Consider the following 16,682-nt stretch of genomic DNA (forward strand, 5'->3'; position numbering starts at 1 on the left):
TTGCGCTCTGGTGGGCGAAGGAGCCGGCTGAAGAACACCAGTGGCTTCCAATGTCCATTCACTTGCTGCTCCAGGACGGTGCTGATGGCTGTTTCAGAGGCATCGACGGAGAGCGCCATATGCAGGTCGGTGTGTGGGTGGGCGAGCATGGTAGCCTTCGTGAAGACATCCTTCATGGCCTCGAATGCCCTGGAGGCCTCTGGAGTCCAGGCAAGCGTTTTGTGTTTGGCCGCGATGAGGGTGAAGAGCGGCTGCATGATGCGCGCAGTGCCTGGAATGAAACGGTTATAGAAGTTGACCATACCCGTGAACTCCTGTAGCCCCTTGAGGTTGACCAGGCGTGGGAAATCCTTGATTCCAGCACCCTTCGTAGCGGCGGGTGTGGCCTCTTCACCCGTGATGGTATGGCCCAGGAACTGCATGGACTCTTTCCCGAACTGGCACTTAGCTGGGCTGATCATGAGGGTGAATTCGGTCGGTCGAGAGAAGAGGGTGCGCAGGTAGGCCTTGTGTTGTGCCCAACCTCTGCTGGCAACAAGGATGACAAGTATAAAGTCTAGGTGAATGAGGTCTATGCGCAGCACGTACTCCATTCACGCAGGCAGCGACCTGGGGCAACCTTCAATGACTTCGTCAGGGCCCTGCAGGAGCTTGCAAGGGACTGCAACTGCCAGGCTGTGAGTGCAGAACATCCACACAGCTGCTGATCAGAGACGCCTGTGTAACAGACATCCGCTCCGACTACGTGAGGCAGAGGCTACTTGAACAGAGACAACTGAGCCTACCTCATACCATCGAAATGGTGAACACTCTTGAGGCAGAATCATTTTCCAGCAAACACGCGGCTGCCTCACAGAGAACACAGGGGCTGCCATCTTAGGAGGAGGGATCGCAAGTCCCCTCCCATCCTGACTGATTACTGTTGCCATTAGTGACCACCCAGCGTGCTACCTCTGTGGGCAGGCTAAGCACCTGAGGAAACACTGCCTTGCCAGGGACACCATCTACTCCAACTGCAGGAAGAAAGGACACTTCGTGAAGGTCTGTAAGTCCAAACAAACCCGAGTTCCAGGAGCGCTGTGTGCGAGTGGGGGCAGCCATCTTAGATGCTGTCACTTCCGCATCACTTCCTGGGACCTGGGATGACTGCGTACGTACACCACTGAGACTGCCGACCACAATAATATCACTTCCGCCCTCTCCTCTTTCTCTTCCTGCAAACGATGAAAAGACCGGGTATGCACCATGGGGGCCGCCATCTCGGGTGCCATCTTATTGGACTGCCAGCAGCCAATGAAACACCTCAGACAATGAGCTGATGCTGGTATTGGTAACCCTGGATCAGGACAGACCCCATCAACTTTCCTTGGCGTCAAAATCCCATTCAGCAAAGATTTGTGGCTGTTGCACAGTAACACTGACTGTCTGGGCCATAGTATATCGTGACTTTACACTCTTCATACTGCCACAGCTCTGTGTACCCATACTACTGGGATGAGACTTCCAGTCCAACTTGAAGAGTGTCACCATGGAGTATGACAGGCCCCACCCTCCTCTCAAGGACTGTAATGAGCAGTTTTTAAACTGCCTGCCCCCCCCCTCACCATGTGGCCGACAGCAGCCCAAACCCAATCACTGCATCCAACATGTGGTCTCGCCACGCTCCGGATCTCGCCCCTACCCCTGTTTGTCAATCTCACCCCTGACTGTAAGTCCATCGCCACTAAAAGTCAGCTATATAGTGCTGGGGACAGGGTATTTATTAAGTCAGAGGTGTGACGCCACCTTGCTGAATGGGGTGATAGAACAGAATACGAGCCCCAGATAGTGGTGGTGAAGAATGGGGAGAAACACCAGATGGTCATCGATTACTCCCAGACCATCAACAGGTTCACCTGGCTGGATGCAAGCCCCCTGCACCGCATAGCCAACATGGTGAATCAAATTGCACAATACAAGGTGTTATCCATCATAGACCTTAAGCCTGCATACCCCAATTGACCCCGAAGACTGCCAATATACCACCTTCAAGGTGGATAGCCAGCTTTACCATTTCCTGGGAGTCCCCTTTGGAGTCACGAATGGAGTCTCAGTCTTTCAGAGGGAGATGGATCAGATGGTGGAAGAACACAGGCTGTAGGCCACTTTCCCATATCTTGACAATGTCACCATCTGCGGCCATGATCAGCAGGACCATGATAGGAACCTCCAGAAATTTATCCACACCGCCAAACTCTTCAATTTGATCTAAAACACAAGTTATCAGCCCCGACCTTGACCGCATGGCCCACTGTTAATCTTCCACTTCCCACTGCCTCAAGGCCTTGAAAAGGTGCCTGGGGTTTTTTCTCTTACTACACTCAGTGGATCCACAGCTATGCAGAGAAGGCCTGACTCCTCATCAGGGCCACCATTTCCCCCTTATCGGCAGAAGCCCACGAGGCATTCGATCAATCAAAGCCGACATTGCAAAAGCCATAATGCATGCAGTGGATAAATCCATCCCATTCCAGGTGGAGTGTGATGCATCAGACTTTGCCCTGGCCCTCACAATTAACCAGACCAGCAGGCTCGTAGCATTTTTATTGCGTACCCTCCAAGGCCACGAGATCCAGCACTCCTCCATCGATAAAGAGGCCCAGGCTATCGTTGAAGGGATACGGCACTAGAGACATTATCTCACTGGTAAGCATTTTACCCTGCTGACTGACCACTGGGCAGTAGCCCTTCTGTTTAACAACCAGCAGTGGGGTAAAATCAAAAATGATAAAATTCTGAGGTGGAGAATTGAGCTCTCCACCTACAATTCTGACATACTGTACTGGCCCAGAAAGCTCAATAAGCCCTCAGATGCCCTGTCTTGGGGGACTTGTACCAGTGTGCAGATGGATCAACTGCAGGCACTGTACGATGACCTCTGCCACTCAGGGATCACCCATTTCTTTCACTTTATCAAGGCCCATAATCTCCCCTACTCCACCAAGGACATCAGTAAGCTGACCAGAAATTGCCAGGTCTGCGTGGGTTGCAAACCGTGCTTCTACCAGCCCAACCAGTCACACCTGATCAAGGCCATTCACCCCTTTGAACATTTGAGCATGAACTTCAAAGGACCTCTACCCTCCACAAACCGCAATGTGTAGCTCATCAACATTATCGATGAGTACTTGTGGTTCCCCTTTGCTATCCCCAGCCCGGACATGACTGCAGCTGCCGTCATAAAGGCCCTGAACAATCTGTTCACCATTTTCGGATACCCCTGTTATGTCCATAATCACAGGGGTTCATCCTTCATGAGCGATAAGCTGCGTCAATATTTGATGCCTCTAGTCGGACCACCAGCTGTAACCCCAAAGGGAATGGCCAGGTGAAGCAGGAGAATGGCATGATCTGGAAGGCAGTACTACTGGCCTTAAAGTCCAAGGGTTTCCCCATCCCTCACTGGCAAGAGGCGCTCTATGCTATCCGGTCCCTCCTGTGCACGGCCACCAAAGAGACACCTTGTGAGAGACTGTTTACATTCCCCATAAAGGCCGACATGCCACAAGCCTGCCCCCAGTTCATGTCCAGGTCAGTGTGAGCGACCAACACAGGGATGCTGTCCGTCTCTTGCAAATAAAAGCCTTCAGTTTCGGTTATTTCAATCTTTGTGCAATTGATCGTGCATCACGAGATAACAGGCCTTTCTGGCCCACGACCCCGTGCTGCCCAAATACACCCCATTAACCAACAACACTTTAAGGTTTGAAGGGTGCTAGGAAATCAGAGCACCTGGAGGAAACCCACGCAGACAAGGGGAGACCATACAAACTCCTTACAGACAGCGTGGGACTTGAACCTGGGACACTGGCGCTGTAATATTATTATGCTAACTGCTGCACTAACTGTGCCATCATGTTTGCCAAGCTTTAATACTCTTGTAAGTGCCTCCTGAGATACAGTCAGAAAATTGGTCAATACGTGTGTCCTAAATCCTGAAGAGTAATTTCTCAAATTTCACACATCCATCTCCAATGTGGAAGTTGCGTCACTTATGTGCCTGATACCAGACTCATGAAATAGATAGTCTATTCGAAGCTTTGTCAAAGCAAGGGATTCATTTGGATCAAAATACTCTCTGTTGGAGGAACTCAGCAGGTCGAGCACATATGTGGGCAAAAAAAAACTGTTGACATCAAGACTGAATAAAAGGTTCTGACCCAAAATGTTGACCGTTGTTTTCCTTCCACCGATGCTGATCAACCTGCTGAGGTTCTCCAGCAGTGTGTTTTAATAACTCCTTTTGTAAAAACACAGGATGCTCCAAAACCACAATTGGACAATTGGATTGTGGGAAACATGGTTGCCAACTATCATAATCATAAAATCTTTCAGGAATCAGGGAAAGCAAAAATTGTAAAATCAAATAAATAGTTTTCCCATCGATTTAAAAAAAAATGTAGATACTGCTTTTCAATCTGCATGCAGCTTGATTTAAAATGACCGAAATTGACTTGAAAATTGATTGTGAATTATTTACAGAAGTTATTAGAATACAGAAGTCAGTTTATTAGTAAATCTTGTGATTTGAGAATATTCCCAACACTTCAAAATCAATTCTTAAATGCCTTGTGATGATGAGAAGGTTCCAATTTATTGTCAGAGAACATACATGACATCATATACAACCCTGAGATTCTTTTTCCTGCGGGCCAGGCAGAACAATATTGAATATAAGTATTCAGTAATTAATAATGTGCAAGGTAAGAGCCCTTAAATGAGTATCTAAACGAGCCTGTTGTTTAGGTGTCTGATGATGGAGGGGTAGCAATTGTTCCTGAATCTGGAGGTACAAATGTTGTGGCACCAATACTTATTTTTTGATGGCAGCAGCAAGAACAAAGAATGTTCTGGGTGGTTTGGATCCTTGATGATTGCTGCTGCTCTCTGACAACAGTGTTCCATATAGATTTTCTCAATGGTGGGCAGAGTTTTCCCTGTGATGTGATGGGCTGTGTCCACTACCTTTTGCAAGGTTTTCTGCTTCGAGGTATTGTGAGACTGTGAAGCAGCCGGTCAGCACACTTTCCACGACACATTGTAGAAGTTTGCCAAGGTTTTCAACATCATACAAACCTCCGCAAACTCCTGAGGAATTCAAGGTGCTGATGTGCTTTCTTCATGATAACATTAGGGTATTGGATCCAGGATAGTGGCTAACAGGATTTGAAATTTTCTCACTCTCTTCCACCTCTGATCCTCCAATAATCCTTGGATTGTACACCTCTGGTTTTCCTTTCCTAAAGTACACATTCAGCTTTTGGCAAAATTGGGTGTGAGGTTTTTGTTAGTAATTGGGTGTGAGGTTTTTGTTAGTAATTCAGCTAATTTTCCAATCTCCTTTCTATGAAGCAAATATGTAGATGAACTGACTGTTCTGTGCCCAACCATGGTGTGTCTGCAAAACTCAACTGATGCTGCCAAAAGATTTGTTTGGTTTAGGATGTGAATGAAATTTTGAGAGACTTTTTAAACCACCGCAACAAGCAGAATCTCACATTTTCCACCTGGGGTCAAAGTGGAAATGAAACTGGGGCTGAGTTTGTCTTGAACATGCATAATAGATCATGGAAAACATGAGCACAGTGGTTTCGGGTGAAACTCACCACTTTAAGATTCAAGATTTGCATTAATTTGATTATGCCCAAATTCTGCTGGATAATGTTAGAGGAACCAATTGAAAACTACACCAATTCATTTCCATGATAATGGTTGAGAGATTAATTAATGGTGACTGGAAAAACTTGACAGCTTTTCTTTAAAATTGAAAGTGACCAAGGCCCTTTTTTACATCCACTTAACAGTCTAATATCTCATGTTCAACAGCGGTCCCTACAGAGGAAGGTTAAATTATTGCAAGATCTGCAAATATTTATTTTTCACATTGTGTTTGTATTTCAAGTGTAGCTATCACAGTGATGAAGGTTAGTGACTGGTCTTCCTCAAAATGTATCTTCAATTGAGGACTTCTAGCACGCCACATCCATGGATCTGTGCAATCCTCACACTGGTAGTGACGACACTTACTTGGGCAAGACCATAAATAAAGAGGCAGAATTACCAGATGAAGATGGTGCTAAAAGGGATGCATTTGTATCCTGTCTGAAAGTGTTGTGTCCAGGTTGTACCATCGGAGGTCTTGATAAACTCTAGAAAGGATTGTAAGTTTAACAGCACATTTCTTTACTCACATTTAGCTACTGGGCCACGTATTGATACAATGTGTCTCACTGTGCATGCACCACTCTCAAGTGTGATGTGGCTCTTACAGTTTTAGTGTTCATGCTCTAGCATAAAATAGTCCCAAGTTTCCTCCGTATATAACATCCCTCCTTCTTAAAAAAATTATAAATTTAAAATTTCTTTAAAATAAATCATTACTGCTTCTTTATCTGCAATTGCAATTGAGAATTAACACATTGGCAGTTCTATATTCTTTTCAGCGGAATCACACTGGTGGTAGAATGTTGCTTCTCCACCTTGTAGACCTTGTAGCAACTGTTTGGTCCTGTGATTCTCCTGCTGCTTGCTGTGCAGTCATTGCTGTGTTGTCGGTTGGGGTTTTGCCTCACGTTCCCCCACAAGTTGTTGGAATTTCAGAAGCTGCTGATGCTTCTGGTGCTTTCTGTGTCAGATCTGGTTTTGGGTCAATGTGGGTCCTGTTTCATCTCAGCTGTCTGCCAGATTCTGTCTCAATGATATAGGACCTTGTTGTCTCAGTTTTTCTAACAATCTTTGCTGGACTTCAGGTTTTTATCACTGGCTCTTGAACATGCACATGCTGCCCTCTGAAGAGTTCTGGTGATGTTTGTGCATGTTTATTGTAATGTTGATGACTTTCTTCTTGTATGTTAACCAACTTTCTTTTTGTTTCCTCTTGGTCATCTGGTGGACAGATTTTGCTTGGTAGGGTTGTTTTGTACTTTCTGTCATTTAGAAGCTCTGCCGGGGACTTCATGTCAGCCATCAAGGGTGTTGCTCGCTGTGACAAGGTAAGGGTCTTCCTTTGTCTCTCGACACTTTGTGAGAGTGCGTTTAATTGTCTGTACATGCCTCTCAATGAATCCATGGCCCTTGGGGTAATATGGTGATGAAGTAGTGATGGTGAACCCATATTCTTCAGCTATTTCTCTGAATTCACGCAATGTGAATTGGGTCCCATTGTCACATATCACTTGTTCGGGTATCCCCTGTTCCGTGAAGAGCACTCATGTTGCAGCAGTGATGTTTGGTGCTTTCAGGTCCTTCACTTTCTTGATGAAGGGGAATTTGGAGTAGTAGCAGGACACAATGAGATACTACTCCTGGTTTTCTCTGAATAGGCCTGCTCACACAGGTATTTCAGCGGGAATCATCTCTTCCTTTTATTGTGTATTTCTGTATTTCTGGTATGCCAGACATATAGCCACCATTTTTTCGGTCCTTGTACATGCCTATCCAGTAAACTGCTGACTTTGCTCTGAGTCTGCATTTCTCCATTCCCATGTGGCCTTGGTGTATGTTCTGGAGAATTTATTTTTGCATTGTCTCTGGTATTATCAGCTGAGACCCTGCCAGCAGTGCACCATTTTCCAGGGGTATGTCGTCCCTGACAGACCAATTCTGACGTATTGTAGGCTGCACATGTTTAATCCTTTTTGGTCATCCATGTATCATCTGTTGCAACTGCAGCACCTCATCCTTTGTCGTTTCTTCTTTAATCAGGTTTAGTTTGTTAACTGGTCACACTGACGAGATGATTTACCTTGATCTCCATGTCTTTTATTTCGTATTTTTCATTTGGGGAAAGACGTGACAAGGCATCAGTGAGCACCATTTCCTTCAAGGGGAAGTCATAACATTGGAGGTAGAGGAGTAGCCTCTGTAATCTGACTGGTGCCTTGTTTTTTTTTGTTCTTTTTTATAATTTTTTATTTTTCATTCTGTGAACCATATCAACGAAAATATATACAAACGTTTCTCATTAAATATACACAGTGGCATTTTCTCCCTTTTTTCCCCCATACCTTCCCTCCCCCCTTCCCACCCCCCTCCAAAACCAATAAATATTCAACATATACAATACCATAAAACCATTAAACAATGAAAAATAAACAAGAAAAATGTGTGATCTACTTTTACACACTGGATCAAGTCGTTTTGTCTTCTTATCATTTTAGGGGGAGGAGGTCCAAGGCAAGCCCTCTCTGTTATGTTCCATGTATGGTTCCCAAATTTATTCCAATAATATGACTTTATTTTTTTAATTATATGTTATATTTTCCAATGGAATACATTTATTCATTTCCATGTACTATTGCTGTTCTCTCAGGCACTCTTCCATTTTCCAAGTTGACATTATACATTTTTTTGCTACTGCTAAGGCTATCATAATAAATCTTTTTTGCACTTTATCCAATTTGAGGCCTAATTCCTTACTTCTTATATTACTTAGAAGAAAGATCTCTGGATTTTTTTGGTATATTATTTTTTGTGATTTTATTTAATATCTGATTTAGAACTTCCCAAAACATTTTCTCTTTCTCACATGCCCAAATTGCATGTACTGTTGTTCCCATTTCCTTCTTACAGCGTAAACATCTATCTGATCATGTTGGATCCCATTTTTTTAAACTTTTGGGGTGTGATATATAACCTGTGTAATCAATTATACTGTATCATGTGTAACCTTGTGTTTATTATATTCTTCATAGTTCCAGAACATAACTTTTCCCATGTTTCATTTTTTATCTTTATGTTTAAATCATTTTGCCACTTTTGTTTGGGTTTATAGCTTATTTCATCCTTTTCCTTATGTACATGTTCAAAATAAATCTTTTAATTATCACATATTCAAAGCTGCTTCCTTCTGGTAATCTCAGTCTGTTTCCCAATTTATCCTTTAAATAAGCTTTCAGTTGAGGATATGCAAACATTGTACCATGAGTTATTCCATATTTGTACTTCAACTGTTCAAATGTTAATAAATTATTTCCCAAAAAACAATTTTCTATTCTTTTAATTCCTTTTCTCTCCCATTCTCTAAAGGAAAGGTTATCTGTTGTAAAAGGGATTCGCGGATTTTGCGTCAATTGTAATTTTGGTATCTGTTAATTCATTTTTTTCCTTTCTAAGTGATTTTTTTTCCCATATATTGAGTAAATGATGAAGTACTGGTGAGCTTTTATATTGTACCAGCTTTACATCCCACTTATAAAGTATATGATCTGGTACCTTCTCGCCTATTTTATCTAGTTCTATCTTAGTCCAGTTTGGGTTTTCCCTTGTCTGGTAAAAATCTGATAAATACCTTAATTGTGCTGCTCTATAATAATTTTTAAAGTTTGGTAACTGCAAACCACCTTGGTTGTACCTCTCTGTTAATTTATCTAATGCTATCCTTGGTTTCCCCCTTTCCACAAGAATTTCCTTATTATTCTCTTTAGTTCATGAAATAATTTCTCTGTTAAGGGAATTAGTAATGATTGAAATAAGTATTGTATCATTGGGAAGACATTCATTTTAATGCAATTTACCCTCCCTATCAACATTAGCGGTAATTCTTTCCAATGTTCTAAGTCTTCCTGCAATTTTGTTATTAGTGGCTGATAATTTAATTTGTACAAGTGGCTTAAGTTATTATCTACCCTAATACCGAGGTATCGGATTGCTTGTGTTTGCCATTTAAATGGTGATTCTTTTTTAAAATTCTGTATAATCCGCATTACTCATTGGCATCACTTCCCCTTTATTTGCATTGATCTTGTACCTTGATATTTCTCCATACTCCTTCAATTTCTTATGTAATTCTTTTATTGATATTCTGGTTCTGTTAAATATACTATGATGTCATCTGCAAATAAAATGTTTTTATACTCCTTTATTTTTATCCCTTTTATTTTATTTTCTGTTCTTATCAGTTCTGCCAATGGTCCTATTGCTAAATCGAACAGTGAAGGGGATAATGGACATCCTTGCCTCGTTGACCTACTTAATTTAAATTGGTTCGATACATATCCATTTACTGTTACCTTCGCCAATGGTCCATTATATAATGCTTTAATCCAATTAATATATTTTTCTGGTGGATTGAACCTCTGTAATACTTTGAATAAATAATTCCATTCTACTCTGTCAAAGGCTTTCTCTGCGTCTAAAACAACAGCCACTGTTGGCTTCTTATTTCCTTGAACTGCATGAATTAGATTAATAAATTTACGGACATTATCTGCTGTTCGTCTTTTCTTAATAAATCCAGTTTGATCTTGTTTTACTATTTTTGGTACACAATCAGCCAATCTGTTTGCTAATAATTTCACTATTTTATAATCTGAATGAAATAGAGATATTGGTCAATATGATGCTGGTGTTAGTGGATCCTTCCCCGTCTTTGGTATTACTGTAATTATTGCTGTCTTACATGAATCTGGCAAGTTTTGTGTTTCTTCTATTTGGTTCATTACTTCCAGGAGAGGAGGAATTAATAACTCTTTAAATGTTTTATAGAATTCTATTGCGAATCCATCCTCTCCAGGTATTTTATTGTTCGGCAGCCTTTTTTAATATATCCTATACTTCCTCTATTTAAAATGGTTTTATCAGTTTGTTTTGTTCCTCTTCTTGCAATTTCAGCAGTTCAATTTTAGCTAAAAACTCTTCTATTTTATCATCTTTCCCCTCGTTCTCAGTTGGTATAATTGTTCATAAAATTCCTTAAAGTTCTCATTAATATCTATTGGGTTATATGTAATTTGTTTGTCCTTTTTCCTTGATGCCAATACAATTCTTTTAGCTTGTTCTGTTTTAAGCTGCCAGGCTAATATTTTATGTGTTTTTTCTCCTACTTAGTAATACTTTTGCTTTATTTTCATTATGTTCTTCTCCACCTTATATGTTTTTAATGTTTTGTATTTTATTTCTTTTGACCGCCAATTCTCTCCTTTTTGTTATATCATCTCTTTTTACTAGTTCCTTTTCTGTACTTACTATCTCCCTTTCCAACTGCTCTATTTCTCGATTGTAGTCTTTTTTCATCTTAGTTACATAACTTATTATCTACCCTCTAATGAAGGCTTTCATTGTGTCCCATAATATAAATTTGTCTTTCACTGATTCCGTATTTATTTCAAAATATGTTTTAATTTGGTGTTCAATAAACTCTCTAAATTCCTGCCTTTTAAGTAACATGGAGTTTAACCTCCATCTATATGTTCTTGGTGGGATGTCCTCCAGTTCTATTGCTAATAACAGGGGTGAATGATCAGATAACAATCTAGCTTTATATTCAGTTATCAAACTCTCCCTTGAATATGGGCCGACAACAAAAACATATCGATCCTTGAGTACGTTTTATGCCTACTTGAATAATATGAGTATTCCTTCTCTCTTGGGTACTGCCTCCTCCATAAGTTTCATTTCCTGCATTGGTTTAACCATAAATTTGGCTACTTTATTCTTTTTGCTAGTCTTTTGTCCAGTTTTATCCAACATTGGATCCAAATTAAGGTTAAAATCCCCTCCTATCAATATATTTCCTTGTGTATCTACAATCTTCAAAAAAATATCTTGCATAAATTTTTGATCCTCTTCATTAGGTGCATATATATTGAGCAAATTCCAAAATTCTGAATATATCTGACACTTTATCATTACATACCTCCCTGCTGGATCTATTATTTCCTCCTCTATTTTGATTGGTACATTTTTATTAATTAATATAGCTATACCTCTAGCTTTGAATTATATGATGCTGCCGCTATGTGCACTACCCAGTCTCTCTTTAATTTGTTATGTTCTACTTCAGTTAGATGCATTTCCTGCACAAATGCTGTATCTATTTTTTTTCTTTTTTCAGTAAATTTAATAGCCTCTTCCTTTTAATTTGGTTATGTATTCCATTAATGTTTATAGTCATATAGTTCAACATGGCCATCTCATATCCTGTTTACACCTATTTCCACTTCCTCTTTTATATTGTATCAGCTTTTCATCCCACTTATAAAGTATATGTTCTGGTACCTTCTCCCCTATTTTATCTAGTTCTATCTTAGTCCAGTCTGGTTTTTCCCTTGTCTGGTAAAAATCTGATAAATACCTTAATTGTGCTGGTCGATAATAATTTTTAAAGTTTGGTAACTGCAAACCACCTTGGTTGTACCTCTCTGTTAATTTATCTAATGCTATCCTCGATTTCCCCCCTTTCCACAAGAATTTCCTTATTATTCTCTTTAGTTCATTAAAGAATTTCTCTGTTAAGGGAATTGGTAACGATTGAAATAAGTATTGTATCATTGGGAAGACATTCATTTTAATGCATGCAATTTACCCTCCCTATCAACATGAGTGGTAATTCTTTCCAATGTTCTAAATCTTCCTGCAATTTTGTTATTAGTGGCTGATAATTTAATTTGTACAAGTGGCTTAAGTTATTATCTACCCTAATACCTAGGTATCGGATTGCTTGTGTTTGCCATTTAAATGGTGATTCTTTTTTTAAATTCTGTATAATCCGCATTACTCATTGGCATCACTTCACTTTTATTTGCATTGATCTTGTACCTTGATATTTCTCCATACTCCTTCATTTTCTTATGTAATTCTTTTATTGATATTTCTGGTTCTGTTAAGTATACTATGATGTCATCTGCAAATAAACTGATTTTATACTCCTTTATTTTTATCCCTTTTAAACCACCGCCATTTCCCTTTTCCCCATTTTCATCTCTCAGTTTTCCCTTTTTAAACTCAATGTATGACAACACATTTAAAACATAAAATACTCCAACAACTCCTACATCCAGTATTCCCTTAACCCCAAATATCCCCCCTCTCTGAGTTGCCCCTTATCCCTTGCCCGGCAACCACAACTCCCCTTTCCATTTGGATTGCGAACCTGCTCACAAGCGTCAACTGATTTTGCAGTGACGGTAATTCTCTCCCCCCAACCCCCCAAAAAACAGTTTTTTTTACACATATAACAAAGTTCTCCCTTTTTTCCCCCTTATTTCCTTTCTTCCCTTCTCTTTCCCTTCTTTAGTTCTTTACTTGTATATTGTTTTTACATCCTTATATATATATTTTATCATCGTTCTTCATTCTTGTTACATCTCTTCATCTCTTCTTCTGTCCTGTAAGCGTTCTGCAAGTTTTTGTGCTTCCTCCAGATCCAAGAACAGTCTGTTTTGATCCCCAGGGATAAATATTTTAAGAACAGCTGGATGTCTTAATATAAATTTATAACCTTTTTCCATAGGATCGATTTTGCTGTATTAAACTCCTTCCTCTTCTTTAAGAGTTCAAAACTTATGTCCGGGTTAAAAAAAAAAAATATTTTTTGACCCTTGTATTCCAATTGTTTATTGTCTTCTCTAATTTTATTCCTTGCCCACTCCAGTATATTTTTTCTTGTCATATATCTCAAAAATTTTACTAAAATGGATCTTGGTTTTTGATGTGTCTGTTGTTTCGGAGCTAGTGTTCTGTGTGTCCTTTCCACTCCTTCCTGCATTTCTGTCATTCCCAGGACCTTTGAGATCCATTCTTTTATAAATTCCTTCATATCTGTGCCTTCTTCATCTTCCTTTAGGCCCAACTATTTTTATGTTGTTTCGCCTACTATAATTTTCCAACATATCAATTTTCTGAGCTAACATCTCTTGTGACTCTTTAATTTTTTTTATCACTTTCTTCCAATTTTCTTCTTAAGTCATTTACTTCCATTTCTACAGCCATTTCTCATTCTTCCACATTTTCTACTCTTTTCCCTATTTCTGTCATGACCAGCTCTAATCTTTGCAATGTTTTTTGTTCTTTTCATTTTTCTTTTAATTGCACTAAATTCTAATGACAACCAGTCTTTTAATGCTCTCATTTGCTCTTGAAAAAAAGCTTTATCTATATTCTGTCCATCTGTTTTACCTTCTATTTCTCTGTGAAGATCTTGGTCTTTTTCTTCCTCTTCTTCTGTGTCTCTACCTGTATTTGTGTCTTCTTTTTCTCTTCTTTGTATCTGTGTCTCTTCTGACTTACTTGATTATTTGCTTGTCTCACTTTGTCGGACCTCTTCTTGCTTGGCCTCTTGCTGTTGGTCCTCTTCTTCTGAGCTCCTTATCTGAGCCTCCTGCTGCTGCTCTTCTTTTCTTTCTCTCCCTCTCCTGCCACCTTCCTCTTCTTCCAGCTGGTCGCGCTGTGGTTGCCCACTCCTCTGCTGAGTCCCCCTCCCGTTGGCGTTCCTTCTCCTTAGTTTACACACTTTTGTTTTTGCAGTCCAGCAGTCGGGGGGGGGGGGTGGGGGGGGGGTGACGACTCTGCAGGGCTGACACCAACCTCAGAGATCAGGCGCTCTTCTCCACCACGACTTCCTGTTTCTTCGTGCAGGTAAGGCCTTCTCCTTTCTTTTCCGGCGTCTTTTTTTCTTTTTTTCCCGTTGTTTTTACTTGTTCCTTCTTGGGTGCCATTTTCTTTCTTTTCTCTAATACTTTTTCTTTTATTTCTTATATTTTGTATTTATTGAACTTTATCTTTTCTTCACTTTTTTTCTTCTTTTCTGGAGAAGGCTGGTATTACCCTACCGGCCACTACTCCATCACGTGATTCCGACCGCTAGTGCCTTGTTGAGGTTCTTTTTTCTGGATGTGTTCCAGCAGGCGATGATCACTCTCTACCACAAACTGTCTCCCATAGAGGAATTTGTGTAATTTTTCACATTCACGTACAACTGCCAACAGCTCCCTTTTAATATTGGCCTATCGGGTCTCTGCTGTTGTCAGGGCTTTTGAGGCAAAGGTTATTTATTGGTTTTTCTTCCTGCACCAATGCTGCCCCAAGGCCTCTGATGGAAGCGTCTACTTGTAATGTGACAGCTTTTTTTCTGTTGTAGTCGCTCAGTTCAATTTCTCTGCAGACCACTTCTTTAAGGTTGTCGAAATTTCGTTGATGCTATGGTGACTACTGAAACTCCACATCCTCCTTCAGCAACTCTCTGAGGTTGGCTGTGTGGTCTGACATGTGTGGGGTGAAGGAACTCATGAACTGGACCAGGCCAAGGAAGCTTCTTAGTTCCTTTATGTCCTTTGGGTGTTCCATTTCAGCAATGGCCGCTACCTTCTCTGGGCTTGACCTGACCCAATCAGATCTGTACACTATTCTGAAGAATTGGCTCTCCTTCTCCTTCTCCTGCATTGAATTTGTCGCTGGCTCCTCTTGTTCTCTCCATGGCTTCATGTAGGTATAGGGTTTTTCCATCTCCACCAAAGACCTGGTTGAAGTATGCGATGTCGACAGTGCCCTTGCATCTCCTGTAGGTCTCATCTATCTTTTGCTGGAAGACACCTTGGCTCAACTTTAGGCCAAATGGTAGTCACAGGAACTTGTACCGGCTGAATGGAGTATTGAATGTTTTAAGCACTGTCAATTCTTCATCCAGCTTCACGTTCCAATATCCATTCTTTGCATCTAGTTTGCTAAAGATTTTTGATCCTGCTAGTTCAGAAGTGATTTCATCCAGGGTTGGTGTTGGATAGTGACCTCTTTCGATTGCTTGGTTTACGTCTTTGGGATCCAGACATATCCTCAGGCGGCCATTCGGTTTTTCCTTTATTACAATGGGATTCACCCAGTCGGTTGGCTCGACCACTTTCACTATCACTCGTTTTTATTCCATTTCTTCCAGCTCCTGCTCTAGCCTTTGCTTCAGCTCTCTTGGCACCTCCCATGGAGCATGGATTATTGGTTTGCATTCTGGGTCTATGGTTATGTGGTATTCGAAATTTCCAAAGCACCCGACTGTGTCGTCAAAACATTCAGGGTACATGTCCATGAGCTCGGCCTTGTTTGTGATCAGAGGGCATTGCTCAAGCGGGGTGTCACTATTGATCCTCTTGGACATTTTCTTCTCTTTGATCTCATTGTTTACAGAGATTAGCTGTAATTCCCAATAATTATTCAGGCCTAGGATTGCCGGTCCGTTCGCATCAACCACGAAGAATGTGCATAAGATGCTCTTTCCTTTATGTCTTCCTTTTATTTGGACTTTTCCTTGTTGTTTAATCACGGGGCCACCAAAGGATGTGAGTGTGGCATTTACAACTTCTTGTGTACCTTCCTCTGGGTGCTCGTTCACCATGTTCTCGAGGAACATCTGAAGGTACGTACAGTCTGAGCGGGAGGACGTTGATTTGTGATCAAATTTCCAAATTTATTTTCAAGTTGAATATTGTCAGTTTGTTTCTGATCTTTCTTTTCACTTGAATCCTGGTGTGCAATTCATTTTTTCCTCCCTTTCCTTTCTTGGATGTCTCATGGAGGAGTATTGTTTCGACTTCGAACGTCAGTGAGTCGGAGTCACTGCTGTTGCTTCCCTCGACCTGGAGTACTTTCCTTCTGTATTCTTGTTTTCTCTCTCTTTTTGTGCCAGACCTACACATCTTTTCCCAGTTATTGACCTTCCCACTTTGAACCATATGCAGGGCATTTCTTGCGGTCATTGAAGGGGTGTAGTTTGCCGCACTTCCTACAGTTCTCAGATGTCTACAGTTTTCTCTATGTGCACTTTATGGCATTGACCCTTCTATCACTGTGCTGCAGGTTGGCCTGCACAGAGAAGGATTTCTCCTCGTGGCCTCAAAGGCCCTAGCTGCATCTATAGCATTTGCTAGTTTCAAACT

The sequence above is a fragment of the Narcine bancroftii genome, chromosome 1 (assembly GCF_036971445.1).
Source record: "Narcine bancroftii isolate sNarBan1 chromosome 1, sNarBan1.hap1, whole genome shotgun sequence".
Classification (NCBI taxonomy): domain Eukaryota; kingdom Metazoa; phylum Chordata; class Chondrichthyes; order Torpediniformes; family Narcinidae; genus Narcine; species Narcine bancroftii.